Source organism: Narcine bancroftii, chromosome 3 (assembly GCF_036971445.1).
Source record: "Narcine bancroftii isolate sNarBan1 chromosome 3, sNarBan1.hap1, whole genome shotgun sequence".
In the NCBI taxonomy this organism is placed as follows: Eukaryota; Metazoa; Chordata; class Chondrichthyes; order Torpediniformes; family Narcinidae; genus Narcine; species Narcine bancroftii.
In genome coordinates, this window is record NC_091471.1 from 142,191,669 (window position 1) to 142,207,524 (window position 15,856).

Below are 15,856 nucleotides of genomic sequence, written 5' to 3' on the forward strand. Positions count from 1 at the left end.
TTTGCACGGGTCATACAAAAAAAAACACTTGATTTTTTGGCCAAAACCCCGGGGGGTTGACTATTACACGTTATCCTCAATTGCATTAGTATATACAGAATTTACATATGCACAAATTAAATGAAGTAGACATACATTGAAAAATCTATACTCATTAATGCACTACTTACGTCCGTTACGTTCTGTTCCCCGATCGGGATTTTTGCACTTGATTATGTATTACACGTTACCTTATGGGACCACGTTTGAAAAAAATTTTGAATTTTGGATCATTTCAGTTTTCGGGTATCTGGATAAGGGGTACTCGGTCTGTAATAACATTTTTATGATCCTGAGGGTGAGAAGTTGAGAGTGAGAATGACCATGACAGCTGTTCAGAGTAAAACATGGAAGTCTGCAGATACTGTGATTGAAGTAAAAACACAATTCTGGAGAAACACAGCTGGTCAGACAGTAGATAAATATACATAACCAATGTTTTGGGCCTGAGCCTATTATCAAGATATGAACAAAATGTAGGCAGGTGCCTGAACAAAATGGTGGGGGGATGGGCAAGGGAGGAACACTGTTCCACAGGCAGGAGGTAATAGGTGGATAAGGGAGGTTGGGCACAACAGCAAATGGGAGAGGAACGATGGCTCTGTGAATGGAGAGGGAAAGGGGATGGAGAGCTGGAAGAAAGAAGATAGAGGGAAAGGGAAGAAAGTGGGAATGGAGAGTAGGTTAGCAAAAACCGAAGGTTGATGTTAATGCTATCTGTTTGGAGAGTGCTCAGATGGAATATTAGGTGTTGCTCCTCCAATTTACGAGTGACCTTGGTTTGAACTGTTCAGTGATATGTTTATGCTTGACAATTTATGAAGTGACAGATGCTAGTAAGGACTATCTGTGAAAGCAGACATTGCTTCTCCAACATGTGTAAATAAAAACTTGGCTCACTGCTTGCCTCCAGTGCTGTGTGCCCCAAAGAGGAGGGAAAGTTTGAGATAGATGGCCACTGTAAATTAGTTAGATTGAATGTGTTTGAAATGTTTTGAAGTATGCTGAGGATAAATTGAGCATATAGGTCGGTATCGAGCAATATTAATACAACTGAGTATGATTGGACTTTAGTAATGCTATTTTTGGTCATTGAGATTTAGTAAACAACAACTGCCCCCATGAAGACCAATGTAGCTGAATGTTATCAACGACAAATTTTGACACATTACATTGATTAAAAGCATTGGTGAGCATGAAAATCTTGCCCAAAATGTGCTCATAATGTTAGTGATAGGTGCAGGAATGTGTGCAGATTTGATTTATTTTCGGTTCATGGAACATACTATTACCTTTTGGAGTTGTCTCAATGAATTTCTAGATCACCTTGTACCCTTTCAAACTCTGGTGAGTATTGGCCAATCCTACTTAAATTTTTCTCATGAGGAATTCCAGAGATTCCAGAATTAAAAAAAAAGTGAATTACATGTGCAGCACTTCAAATATCTTTCCTTGGCTGTTGAGATTTACACTGAAGACTATATTCCAAGAATCCAGTCACTAAGCTTCTGAATGTATGAAGTTATGCTTCCATGCACTGAAGGTAATATAATCTTTTGTTCAAAACCAATGTATCAAAACTTGTACGCCAACATTTGCTAGTTTCTTATTGTTTAAAAAAAATCTTCTGTGGGTAGATCTTGTTTGGGAATTTCTGACAGCTCCTGTGACGAAATGATGCTATTTTTCTGCTTCAGTGTTAGCATTTTCAGAAGGTGCAAGTCTCAGAGTTGCTGCCTAGGTTCCACCCATTGTTTCCCAGCTGGTCTTGACATGCAATCCAGCAGCAGGGCATGAAGCTGATGAAATCTCAGCAGTTCCTGTGGGGAATCTGCTTGCTGAGCCTGCGCCAGATTAGAGCAGGAGCAGGAACAGTGAGCCTATTCATTTGAATAGACACGCATGGTTGTGAGACCTGAGAGAGAATGGTGAGTATAAGGTAATTTAGTTTTAATCAATTGAGTTGCTTTAATTCTTTTAACAAATATTTTAAATTATTTTTTTCAATTGTCTTTTTAATAGTTTTTGAATGCTTTTGGATGTTAGTAACCTTCAGAAATCTTCAGAAAAGTCATTTTTAACAGCTGGCAAAGTGAAGGACAAGGAATTTCCTTGTGTCAAGGTTTTTTAAAATCCTCATTTTGTGAACAGGAATTATTCTGGCCCATGCATGCAATCATATTACAAGATGCAAGGTTCTGCAGCCACAAATGGGTTTGCCACTAAGGTGGGGGTAGGAGGTGGTGGGGGGGGGGGGAAACATTTTTCTGCATATCATTGGTGAGGGCTGAGGAGCTGGTTCCAGCAAGTTCCAGCCCATTCTGTTTCCTTTTCTTCCAAGATCTACCCACAGAAGATTTTTTTTAAGACAATAAAAAACTAGCAAATGTTGGCATACAAATTTTGATACGTTGGTTTTGAACAAAAGATTATATTGCCTTCAGTGCATGGACGCATAACTTCATACTGTAGTAACTTCATACTTCTAAGAATGATCTCTAGCCTAACAGGTCTAGTTTTATGGTGCACTTTTTCACCATGAGCAGCGGCAGTTTGTGGTGGATGGTTGACAAGAAACACTAATAGAATGGCACTAGAGGTATCATGAACTCAGTTAGTTTAAGATTGAAAAACATATTAGGTATGAATGTGGCATCACATTCATTGTGTTGCCGCAGATAGCTTTTACAAGGTCCAGGTGTGGTTTCCACAAAACTGAGCTAGCTTCAAGTGGTACAATCTTCTAACAAAATCATGTTTATGATGTGCACATACATCCTGTAAGAAGTCAAATGGCCACTGGTTAATCATCATGTTCTAGAAAACATCACTCTGATTTCTCCATTGTAAACCAAACATTAGTGGTCACACTCGAAACAATTTATTAATATTGCCAAATAATTCTTAGGAAGTTTTAAGAACGTTGTCAGTAAGCAGTGTTTCTGCTTAAAAACCTTTGTTTCTCTTCCCAGATATCATGTTTCAGTGATCCATATTTGATTACTGTGCACTGTTATTTTAACAGTGCTCCTGGAGAATTCTGTTTAGAGTGCACTGCGGCACAGATTTCATTTCCTGAACCACATTCCTTCTGGCAAATGCATTAGGCTGATTGATCTGCACCAGCTTGCAGCCAGCCAAGACAGTTTTCCAAAATGTTTCCTGTCTTGTTAATGCATTTTTAAATTGGAGAATCTCTTGTTTCTGTGAATCATTAAAAGAAAATTAAACTGCTCCTTGTCCTTTGAGATCTGTGATTGAGTTAATTCTACTCTCTGCCGAATGATTGGTGGTGGGATCATTCCTATATATGTAACGTAACTGAATGAAAGGCAGAAAAGTACTAAAGACAAGCAGATTTCTGCATGCAGAAAGTATTCAAATCTACTAGAAGCTCATTTTTTTGGGTGTTCCTGCTTAAAATTACATGGATCCTGTAGGGTAGCAGATGGTAGAGTGAGTTATTTCCTGCTAAAACATTGGTACTGAGTTGGCACAATGATACAATATATCCCCATGCATGTGCAGATCAGACAACTGACAAACATTTGGCAGTAAAACATTGGCAGGAAATCAAATAGAGGATGGTATAATTTATGGAAAATTCTCTAAACAAGCTTTGACATGTGACTTCCTTCAATAAGCTTTGCTTCCAAGGACTTCCTTTCGGTGCAAAGTTTCTCTCAGAGTCCTCTGCTGTGACTGAAATTCAGCTGAAGTGAGCTTTTTTATCCTGAATTTTTTTTAAGCCTGCTTACAATTTTTTTCCTGCATTTTATACCAGCATGCAAGGAACTGGTGGCTACAGCTCGTGATCGGAAACCGAATGCCTTTGTGCAGATCACATTCATAAATCCTACACAGCAGAGCTTGACCAGACACTCTAACACTGAAACAGTGGAGGTAAGTGTATCATTGGTAACCAAGGTTAATGTCAGAAACAGTTAAATAATTTATTTGAACAAAGATTGTAAGCTTTGCAGTAAGTAGTAAGAGCTTAATTTTATTGGTGCTGTGAATAGTGTTGAAAGTCATGGGTAATTTCATAATTTTAATCATATCCCTGAGGGCAGTCCTTGTTTTAGCAAGAAATTGTGTAAATACTTGTTATGCTCACCAAGTCAACTGCTGAGAGCCAACCCTTTAGCCACTTTGAGACAGTAAATTCATATTTCAAGCCAGTCACTGCTCTCTTTGTCATTTCATGGTAAACAAAATATGCTTTTGTTAAATTAAAAAGCAATTTTGATTTTACTGATTAAATCGTAGTGGCTTAATTTTCCTTGAAGCAGCTATCTAATTTTGTGAATGAAATTCGAGTATTTATTTGATTTTTCGGTTTCTTGTCAGAGAAAAAGTTGCACTTACTGCTGGAACCTATTTCCAGAGATTCATTGGACTTATAAGTCTGAACATAAAGCTGCACAAATATTGTTTTTGTGTGTGTGTATCTGGAAGTATTAAATTTATTCCATGCCATCAAGTGAGCAATCTGAAAATAAATGTACTATTGGACAAATTTAGAAAATTGCCATTCATTTTTCTCCTTTTTGTTCCCAAAGATACTGTTTCATGGCAAGGTATAGATCTATCAAAGGAAACAAGAGAATTCAAATTCAAAATAAGAGAACTCAGAGAATAATTTTCTTGACTGTTGACTGCCAGCAGGCATTTTGGCTGTGGAAGGTACCACAGTGATTCCTGTTGTTATCCAGCAGGAAGGAGCCACTAATCACAATGCAAATGGATTTTATAATCTAATGATGTCCCTAAGTATTTTCTAGACAATTATGAACTTTTTAGGTGTAATTCAAATGTAAAGACCCAACAGCCAATAAGTGACAAAGTAGATAATAAAATGCAATAAGATTAGATTAAGAATCTGGAGTCATTATTTTTTTCTTACTTTTAATCAAGACTTGCTGAGGCCAGTTGTTATACTGTTAATGCAGCTCATTAGATTTTTTTTATACCTCCTTGTTTTAAATAGCTCAATTCAAAAGTGACTTTTCTAATTGAGTCATTGGATGACTGGCTGTCTTGGAATTTCTTTTTCTTTCTCTTGTCTGAGTATTTAAGCTTGGAGTAAAATTATACCTTTTTAATTTATTTTGCATGATGTTACATTCCAAACTAATTTAGTAAAAAATATTGTACTGTATTTTATCGCATTAACATAACATTTTCAGATTGTAATATTTGATTTCTAAGTTATCCTAGAATATACAATAGACTGCTTGAGAAATGTGTAACAGAGCTATAACAACATATTAATTGTGCAAATCTCTCTTTCAGTTTCCATAAAGAATATAATGCATTCTTATCATATTAATCAAAAACAGGGCAGGAGATGGAACAGGATGTGTGCATTACTCTGTAATTATATTGGCAGCTTGCAATCAGTGGTGGTGTGCAAACTACTGTGCTTTACTGGCAAACTGGCAATATGAATCAATTATTCTGGCTACCATTTGTAACTGCACATGCCAATAAATTAAGTAACTTAGCAGGTTCTATGGTGATAGCACCACTTCTGACAGCACAACTGGTTAGATTTGGGTCGTTTTGGTTCTTAGTCATGTCAAGCTGTTGAAATATCCTTGCTTTGCTTTAGATGATTTTTTTTTAATATGTGGTGCTACAATCCCATTTGAATAGTGATTTTTAAAAAAAATTAAATACCTTCATGTTATTGATCAGGGTAGAGAGTGGAGAAATCTAAAATCTTGAATTTAAAATTCTCAGTCACATTTTAATTCCTCTCTGCTGTAACCATTTCTACCTTTGTAATTATCTTCAGCTTTACAATTAGATATGTTCTGTTCATAATTTTTCACTCTATGTAATGATAAAGGGATATTGAGTGATATTATAAAAAAGATTTGTGTCAACACAGGATCATATCTAGATTGGCGCTTAGATGGAGAGCCAGAATAAAATTAAATAAAATTAATTTCTGTCAGTCTTAGTAGGGATCCATTGCTCTACATCTAGCACAGCCTCGAGGCAGTGGCTGAAGAATAGTTGACAAATTGAACCAATCCCCGCTTTGAAATAAAGGAGCCGGATCCAGTTGTATGATCTGGAATCTGTGCCCTGTAGATATTGTGACTTTGGTTCACATTTCCCTTCTTTAAAACATCTGAAGTTCTCCTTATTCCCCTCCCTCATTGCTCTCTTTCTTTGTCTTTCCTGACAACTTTTCCCATAATTCCTCCATGTCCCTGATCTTGGTCTCACTTTGCTTTCCTCTCCTTTTCTTGCTCTCCATTCTTCGCATTCCTTCTTCCCCCTCCCCCTCTTTAGTCACTGTTTTTTCTCTTACTCCTTCCTTCCCTCACCCTTTTCTATCCCTGACTATCTTCACTTTTGGAAAAATATCCAAGGCAACAATTGCAGATGTGTGGGACGGATGGAGGGAGGACTGGTGGTTGGGATTGGAAATAGTATAAAGAGTTCTGAACAATGGTCGAGATGTTTTAGGGAGTTGAATATTTTGAGGTAATAGTCAGGAGTTGGGGTTTCACAAGGTGTCCATTTGTGGCCTGGAAGGCATATTAGCAACTGCTTCATCTTTTTAAAACCCTATATAATTCTTTTTCTCATTGATTCATTAAAAAAATTAAACCATAAATTTGTAATTTTCCTTAGAAATTTTAATGCATCCACAGTGGGTATTCCAGCAATGGAGCACTTAAAGCTCATTGCCACTGTGGCTGATTTTTGGGCCAAAAAGGGAGGGAGGGGGTGTTGACCATTACATGGTATCAACGATTACATAGTTGTTCAAATTCCCTTGCAATGTTACAGAGATACAAATTCCTTTGCACCCTCAATGCAGAAAATACACTAGGCATGCATCCAGGAGAATTCTGTTGAATTTTTAGAATGATGGTTGTTACTGTATTTAATCTGAGCCAAAAAAAGGATTTTTATTTACATCATATCAAAAGAAGGTGTAAAGTCACTGACTTCAAAGGCTTCCAGTTTTTAACAATGAACAATTTTAATGATTCTATAACCTTTGGGTTCCTAATATGTAGCAAGGTAACATGTATAGTGGACTGATAAACAGAAGAGTGGCTTGGTTAGCATAGAGGTAGCATGGTTAGCCACAATGCTATAACAGTGCCAATAACCAAGGTTCAAATCTGCCACTGTTCAAATTTAAATTTATATTTAGGCAGACAGCACGGTAATGGGCCATTTCAACCCACAAGCTTGTGCTGCACAATTACATCCAATTAACCTACACCCCCTGATACATTTTGAACAGTGGGAGAAAACCGGAGCCCACAGGGAAAGCCCATGCAGACAAAGGGAGAACGTACCAACTCCTTACGGACAGCGCAGGATTCAAACCCAGGTCCTGATCATTTGCGCTGTAACGGTATTGCACTAACCACTCTGCTAACCACGTGTTTGAGATATTTACTGTGACCTCATGGGTTTCCTCTGGAGCTCCAGCTTCTTCGCACTTTCCAAAGATGTATGGGTTAGTAAGTTAATTGGTCACATGGTTGTATTTGGGAAGTGTGAACTCATGATCTGGGTGGCCCTGTTACTGTGCTCTATCTGAAAATTTAAAAATTAATACACAAAGAACACTATAAGGATTGTATGGTTCATTTGAAGTTCTTCTCAGATCTCCCAATTGTAGATAATGAGATACACATGCCACATAATATATCAGATGGAGAGAGGCCAGGAAAATCATAATGATTTGAGATTTGACAGCAACTCAGACACACAACAGCCCATATTGGCTTTATCCATGTAACTAACTGTAACAGAAGCAGATCACCTTTGACCTTAAGGAATTGTCTTAAGAAGGATATTACAATTGTGATGGGTTGCTCAATCAATTTGATTCTATTACATTTACTGGATAATTAGATCCTTTGAATTGATAGCCATTTTTATACTGAACCCCCACATTATAGCCGGCTCAAGTTTAAAGAAAGGCAAATTTATCTTTTATGGTAACGGTGCCTTTATACAGAGCTGAGTCGGGGCTGGCTTCCACAGATAAAGGAGGTGGGGCAAGTGGTGCAGTAGTGCCACCTCCCACTGTGACCTCAAATGTATGTGCTGAGAAGGGAAAGCAGCCTATATTTGAAAATGGCGACTGGAGAGCAGGTAAGAGCGCTAATGGAGTTCTGTGCAAGCAGACTTAGGGCTCAGGCAAAACTCCTGCACAATAGCCTCTATTAACCATATGGATTTTTAAAAAATTCACGCTCCTGGGTCACAGGCTGACGGTGTCATCGTGATGTCATCAACCCTCCCCTTTGGAGCCGTAGTCAATGGCATTCCTTTTATGGAAGAGGTGGAGTGATTTAAAGACAGAAAATATCTGACTTTACAATCACTTTTTTCATTATAAAAAGGCCTGATCCTTGTCATCAGCAGGCATCCGAGGAAAGAACAGTCTTGCACTAATATAGTCATCAGTTCATTCCTAGCTTTCTTGGAATGTTCTCTCCCCTCTAACTACATATTGTGGACCAATTGTTCTAACAGAGCTCAGAGTGAGATTTTCTTTTGTCATTTTCCTGTATATTGACAATTCTTACTATGTTAAACTCAATAAATGAATGGAACTTACTGTTTCATTCAGTTTTATGGCTAACTAAGAGGAAGCAGTAAACACCTCAGAGACTGTCTGACTGGAGCTCTTTTAATATGTTCCTCTCTGTGCCAACTGTTGGGTTAAGGACTAGACTCAATTGACCACCTGCTGCTGATTGTATACCCATACTTTTCCAAGTTTTCATTTCTCCACAGCTGTCAAATAATTCAGTTATAGAGGGCATTGGTGAAGCCACCACTTATGTACAGAATCAATCTCCTTGTTTTAGGAAAACTGTTAATATATTACGAGTCCAGAGGACTCCAAAACCCAGCAGCAATAGAAATTCACCAACACAATGGTTACTTAAACAAAAGTTGCTTTTAATTTAATTTAAACATAAAAACAGGATCAAACTTTAACTTATTGCTATTAACTTAATCCCCTTCTAATTCTAAGTGAATGTGTATGTAATATGTATATGTTCACAAAAGTTATTTGATTCATAGTCCAATCTCACTTCTCACTCCTCCAAGTTCACTGGTATCAGGCAATTCTTATACTGTGCACAGAATTTAACATTTATGAATTTTTACCAGACTCTGGTGTAAAGGTAAATGGTTACCACTAAGGAAGGTTCTTGTTGGTTTCAGAGAGAGATTTGTTGCTCATTGGACGCACACAAACTGATTCCCTCTGAGCAGCCACTTCAGTGTCTTGCCGAAGAAATTTGCCCCATCATGGATTTTCCAAATGATAACCTTTTCTTCCAGGTTACCACAAAGTTCCTCTTGTTTCCCTTATTTCAGAAACACTCCAGCTAGGCATTTCCTCTTGTAAGGACCTCAAGGGTTTTCAGCAGGCTGAACTCAGAACTCACAACCCATCTGCAAAATAGGGTTTCAATAAACTGCCAGCTTGAGATGACTGCAGAAACCAGTTCTCTCTCTCTTTCTCTCTCTCTCTCTCACTCTCAGAGAAAGCCTGTTTGGACTTTTTCTATCTCTCTCTCTGCTTGCAAAACCACATGACCCTTTTTAAGGCTCCAGACTCGGTCTTCAAAAGATCTTATCAGCACTTGAGCCTGGACATCTCCATATGCACCTGCTTCTGAAAATTCTTTAGCAAAGCATTTCCAAAATCTTTTATTGTCTTTGCAAAGGCACTTGGTGCCTCAATGTCTCACTTCAGTAAAGCTCTTGCTTTTTAAATGAGATCTGTTTTGTGAAGTGTTGCATCTGTTTGTGAAGTGACCTACATTCTTAAACCCCTACAATATATCTCTTTTTAAAATAATTATTTATATATAATATAACCCGTCACAGCAAAGAAAATCAATGATAAGTGGTTTGATTGAAATATATACTCACTGAGGAGTCTTGACAGGCTAACTATACAGCATATGATTATTACTGAATAATCTAGAACTGGGGCCAAGCAACTTAAAACATGAAACCTTTTATGTCAGGTGATCATGAGGCTCTGGAACTAATTTTTCCTCAGGCAGCAGAATTAGTAAGGAGATGAAAGGTTATGATGAATAGATGGGAATGTAATGTTGAGGTAACGTTTCATTATGGTCTGCCTTGGTTTCATTATGGTCAGCCTTGGTTTCATTATGGTCAGCCTTGGTTTCATTATAGTCAGCCTTGGTTTCATTATGGTCAGCCTTGGTTTCATTATGGTCAGCCTTGGTTTCATTATGGTCAGCCTTGGTTTCATTATGGTCAGCCTTGGTTTCATTAAACGATACATCTGAATCCATTCTGCTCCATTCTTGTATTTCATATTTTCTAAAGACATAGGAGGAGGCCATTTAGCCAACTGTTCTTACTAGATCTCAAAGCAATCCCATCAGTACCATTGTTCTACTTGTTTTCCTGCTATTTATTCTAACATAACATAACATAACATAACATAACAATTACAGCACGGAAACAGGCCATTAGGCCCTTCTAGTCCACACCGAACCAAACACCCCTTTCTAGTCCCACCTCCCTGCACAGTGCCCATAACCCTCCATCTTCTTCTCATCCATATACCTGTCCAACCTTTTCTTAAATAATACAATTGACTCCGCCGCCACTATTTCTCCCGGAAGCTCATTCCACAAGGCTACCACTCTCTGAGTAAAGAAGTTCCCCCTCATGTTACCTCTAAACCTCTACCCCTTAATTCTTAACTCATGTCCTCTTGTTTTAATCTTTCCTCCTCTTAACGGAAATAGTCTATCCACATCCACTCTGTCTATCCCTTTCATAATCTTAAATACTTCTATCAAATCCCCTCTCAACCTTCTACGCTCCAAAGAATAAAGACCTAATCTGTCCAATCTCTCCCTATACTCTAGATGTTTAAACCCAGGTAACATTCTGGTAAACCTTCTCTGCACTCTCTCCACTCTGTTTATATCCTTCCTATAATTAGGCGACCAGAACTGCACACAGAACTCCAAATTAGGCCGCACCAACGTCTTATACAATCTCAACATCACCTCCCAACTCCTATATTCCATGCAATGATTGATAAAGGCCAGCATACTAAAAGCCTTCTTCACCACCCTATTCACGTGAGTTTCTACCTTCAGGGAACGATGTACCATTACTCCTAAATCTTTCTGCTCTTCTGTATTCCTCAATGCTCTCCCATTTACCACGTATGTCCTATTCTGATTCTTCTTACCAAAATGAAGCACCTCACACTTATCAGCATTAAATTCCATCTGCCATTTTTCAGCCCACTTTTCTAAGCAGCCCAAATCCCTCTGCAATCCTTGAAAACCTTTTTCATTATCCACTATTCCACCTATCTTAGTATCGTCTGCATATTTACTAATCCAATTCACCACCCCATCATCTAGATCATTAATGTATATAACGAACAACAATGGGCCCAATACAGATCCTTGAGGCACACCACTGGTCACCGGCCTCCAACCTGACAGACAATTATCCACTACCACTCTCTGGCCTCTCCCTTTCAGCCAATGTTCAATCCATTTGACTATCTCAAAATTTATACCTAAAGACTGCACCTTCCTAACTAACCTTCCATGTGGTACCTTATCGAAGGCCTTCTCTCTCTCTCATGCTTTTTAACCCTTCTAAATTTTCTTAGCACTCACTTACAATGGGGCATTTTTACTGTTGCCCCATTGGAGGTGATTTTTACTATCAGCTTGTCTTTGGGATGTGGAAAGAAACTGGAAGAACCTCAGGGAAGCCCAAAGGATCACAGGGAGAATGTGTAAACTCTGCAATGGAGGTCGGGTCAAAGCTGAATTGTCAATTGTGAGAGAACCATGTTAACTCTTCTACACATTTCTTATTTCAATGAAAGACTTGAGCAAGTGGCAGGTTTTGAAATTGTGAATATGTGAAATATATTTTGATAAAATCCCATAAAAATGCTAATTAATTTTGAATTCTGTGCATTGCAATATTATTGTATCTTTTATTTTGTTCAGAATTGTTCCTTAGTACTTCCAAATAGGTTTTTTTTATCAAATGCATTTCAATACTGTCATGTTGGGAAGAGTATCAGGTTCAGTGGGTTCACAGAGAGACGAATTTGGATGCAAGTGTTACAATCACACGTAACTTTTATTAACACACAGGAAATAAACAAGGGAGAGTGTTAATCAATGCTCAATTACTATTTAACTTAAGTAACGACATAGACATTCACCTCAGACTTCGGCTGAACTTTGACCAGTGGTAAACCTATACTCAACCTGCTCACACAAACAGGGACTCTTACACACACACCCAGTTCCCTGACCAGTGGGGTAGTAGCTTTCTGCGAGAACTGGCCTATTGCAGTACTAACAGCTCAGCTTCAGTGTACTGCATTCTATAATCCACGACACATCCAGCGATGTTCACAGTAGCAACCTGACATGTCTGGGCTTGGACCACAAGGCACAGAGAAAGAAAGCGCTGTGCATTGGTGTTATATACAGTGCTAATCTATGCTTCTAGCCAATAATAACCCTAGATGATTTACATTAGCCAACGGCAAGGGGTGCACTAATGGGTGGCCAGAGTCCAACTTTAATTGACAGGGGATGTGACTTCTGAGTAAGTTTCAGAAGTGGAGGATACATGACCATCCATAAATCACACATTGCAGATAGGCAGGGAGGCTACAATTCCTCCACACACAACATTCCTCCCCTCAGAAGTCCCAGTGTCTTCATAATGTTTGCAGACAATCAATAACTCTATGTATATGTTAGAATTATAAGAAAATTAAAAGAAAAAAAGAGAAAAAAAACCAAAAGACATTTTAAAATAAAAATGATACCAATCAAGTGGATCAATATATACACAAATGCCTTCTGTATGCTGGACAAGGCACATAATCAAATTCAATAACAATGCCTCACCAGGTCTCTCCAACCAAATAGGGTCACTGTGTTACTGATGGAGCAAGATGCTGTTGGAGCTGCTCCCCAGTGTCAGAGGGGAGGTTAGAGAAAGAAATATGTCTGGTCACTGACTCGCATGCCTTGTTTCTCCCGCATTTCTGGCAAATGTGACTACCTTTACCACCAATGTCTGCGAGCAGACATTGGTCATCCATTAGAGTGCCAAAGCCCTCTCTTGGCTTATACATCCTGTGCCTCGACTTCATGCTTGGGTGCTCCCTAAGCTCAGAGCCCAGATGCCTGTCGCTGTGCTATCTTATGGTGAGGCAGGCTGTAAGAGAGCAGGGAACCTGGCCCAGACTGCATTCACAAACCATTTCCTTCTGGTGGCATCTGCAAAGCATTGCCAATTGTCTGTTGGTCAGACAGATTGCCCAGGGCATTTGGTTTCCAATGAGAGAGATGTAAATTAGGGGGCCCTCTCATCCCACAGCTGTGGCAGTGGCATGACTAGGTGTTCACCTGGCCACTGGTGGTATTGGTCCCCTCACCCAGTTAGCTCCTTGATGGAATAGTCCCGGGACTCTAATTTCACAGTGATCACATACGTGTCAACCTGAGGTTCTCCCATTTTCATCTACCTCCCTATTTTGGAGGGTTGGCAAACCTGGGACTGCGTGGTCACACAGGGAGGAGGAAGTGTGTCATGGGACTCAGTTTCCTCATGGTTATCACCATCTATCCACATATCCCCATCCTCCAAACATGTATACCCACCCCCAGCTGGGCAATAGCTCAGTCTTTTCCTGAGTCAAGCTGTGAGTCAGGCCAGTGAGCTGCTGTGTTTCAATCAGCTTGGAAGCTGCCTCCATGATTTTAATGTGCAAGATAGTCATTTGCACTTGGGCAATCTGTTCTGCTTCTTGCAGTTCACAACAGTAATATGGCACGGATTCTTTCTCCCTATCTTTCTGAGTGCCCTGACTACTTAACTCAGATATGATACCCACGGGCACCTAAGAAGGGACATTAGTAACCATAGGGGTTCTCCACAACTCCCCACCCCCCCTCACCGGCCTTAGGGAAATTCCAGTAACTCCAGATGGGACCACATGGTGCCCTGTCTTTTCTCCAAGAGGGTCCAACCTGTTGTCCCAATCGACTGGAATGGCGTTGCTTGCCAGCCACACCACCAAATGGCTGAACCCCTGATGGTCATCGGTCCACCTGGGGATTTTATAATCTGACCCTGAGGTCCCTTTGCTATCTGTGGGTCACCTCCTGCTGCCTCTATTTATGAGCAGTTACACAATCACACATGCACTCTCAGGTCACCCATTCACACTCGTTAATATAACCTCCCACATTGTTAGTCAATCTTCCACTCCCATATAGTTAAGACTGCACGTGTGTCCAACCAAAACTCTTTGAACCCTGCTCACAGCGCCAATTTTGATGGGAAGAGTGTCAGGTTTGGTGGGTTCACAGAGGGACAAGTCTGGACACAAGTGTTATAATCACATGTAACTTTTATTAACACATGGGAAACAAACAAGTGAGAATGATAAACGGTACTCAATAACTATTTCACTTAAGTGATAATTATAGATATTCACCTCAGACCAGTTGGTGACCAATGTTAAAACTATACTCGACCTGCTCACACTCTACAAACAATGACTCTCACACACACACAGTTCCCTGTACCAACAGGGGTCCAGCTCTCTGCAAGTATTGATCTATCACAATACTACAGCTCAGCTTCAGTGTAGAGCACAACTTACCCATGACATTTCCAGCAATGTCCACAGTAGCAACCTGGCATGGAGCGATGTACGTGGCTTGGCCCACAAGGCAGAGAGAAATAATGCGCTTTGCATTGGTGTTAAATATAGTGCTAATCTGTGCTTCTAGCCAATATGATCATAGTTGATTTAAATTAACCAATGGCAAGATGTGCCAAATGGACTCCCATAATACACACATTTCAGACAAGCAGGGAGGTCATGTTTCCTTTACACATAACACATACATTAATGACCAAAATATTAATTATAAGAATTAAGGTTCAATTTCTACTACAGTATTAAGATTTTGACAATTGCTATAACTTTTCCTTCATCTTAAGAATTTCAATTTTTGAATACATTCTGATATGTTTGTATGAGAAAATAATAAGTCCCTGTTTGTCAGCCAGAATACTCCAAACCACTGTCTTTGTTGCTCTGGTCATTGAAATAAAAAGTATAAACTGTCGTTATACTCCCCCTCCCTGCAAAAAAAAACACAACTTGTCTGGTAAAGGACAGAGCTTAGGACCTGTAAGGTTGGGTGTCATTTTGAAGATCATACATTTTGTGAACCATGTTTTAGGCAATCCAAGTTTAAGAAAAAGCAAATGAGTAGATGCCAAAGAGAGTTAAAGGAAATGTTTTGTACCAGCTGCTTATTGAGTTACACATTGTGAACACTTACAAACTTCAAGTATTGTGCATTCACGATAGCAGATTACAACACCATCTTGATACAATGTCATCTGGCCTCCAGTATCTTTAGCATCAGATGGCAGATTAAGATAGGGATTATAAACTGCGGTTGTACATCCATCAACAGGAGAAGTCTGGCAAAGGGTCACATTATTAATCCTTATGAGCAGCTACTACAAACTACTTTTTTTTAATGCATCCCACTCTTTGCCTGCATTTAACACAAAGGTAAGAGATGGATCACACTTCATATCTGGCGTCTTCCCTTTCTCCCAGCCGTAGCTGTCATACATGGCGTGAGCCATTTATTGAAAGTGGTTATTGACATTCATTAAACATTTGAGTGATGCTAAGTGGTTTTGTATTGTTTTCCTTTTTAAATATCAGTAT

The 15,856-nt window shown here is 39.2% G+C and overlaps 2 long non-coding RNA genes across 3 annotated transcripts in view; one reads left to right on the plus strand and one right to left on the minus strand.

Moving 5' to 3' along the window:
• The window catches only part of LOC138757640 (uncharacterized), a 39,966-nt gene extending 25,134 nt beyond the window's left edge, over positions 1–14,832 (minus strand). For both annotated transcript variants that reach the window (XR_011353779.1, XR_011353778.1), the window contains exon 1: positions 14,765–14,832. This is a non-coding gene — a long non-coding RNA (uncharacterized lncRNA). The remainder of the gene's footprint in view (positions 1–14,764) is intronic.
• Positions 1,897–4,818, plus strand: LOC138757641 (uncharacterized). The gene is made up of 3 exons (XR_011353780.1): positions 1,897–1,978; positions 3,824–3,942; positions 4,602–4,818. It is a non-coding gene; the product is annotated as an uncharacterized lncRNA (long non-coding RNA).
• Positions 14,833–15,856: the final 1,024 nt, after the last annotated feature.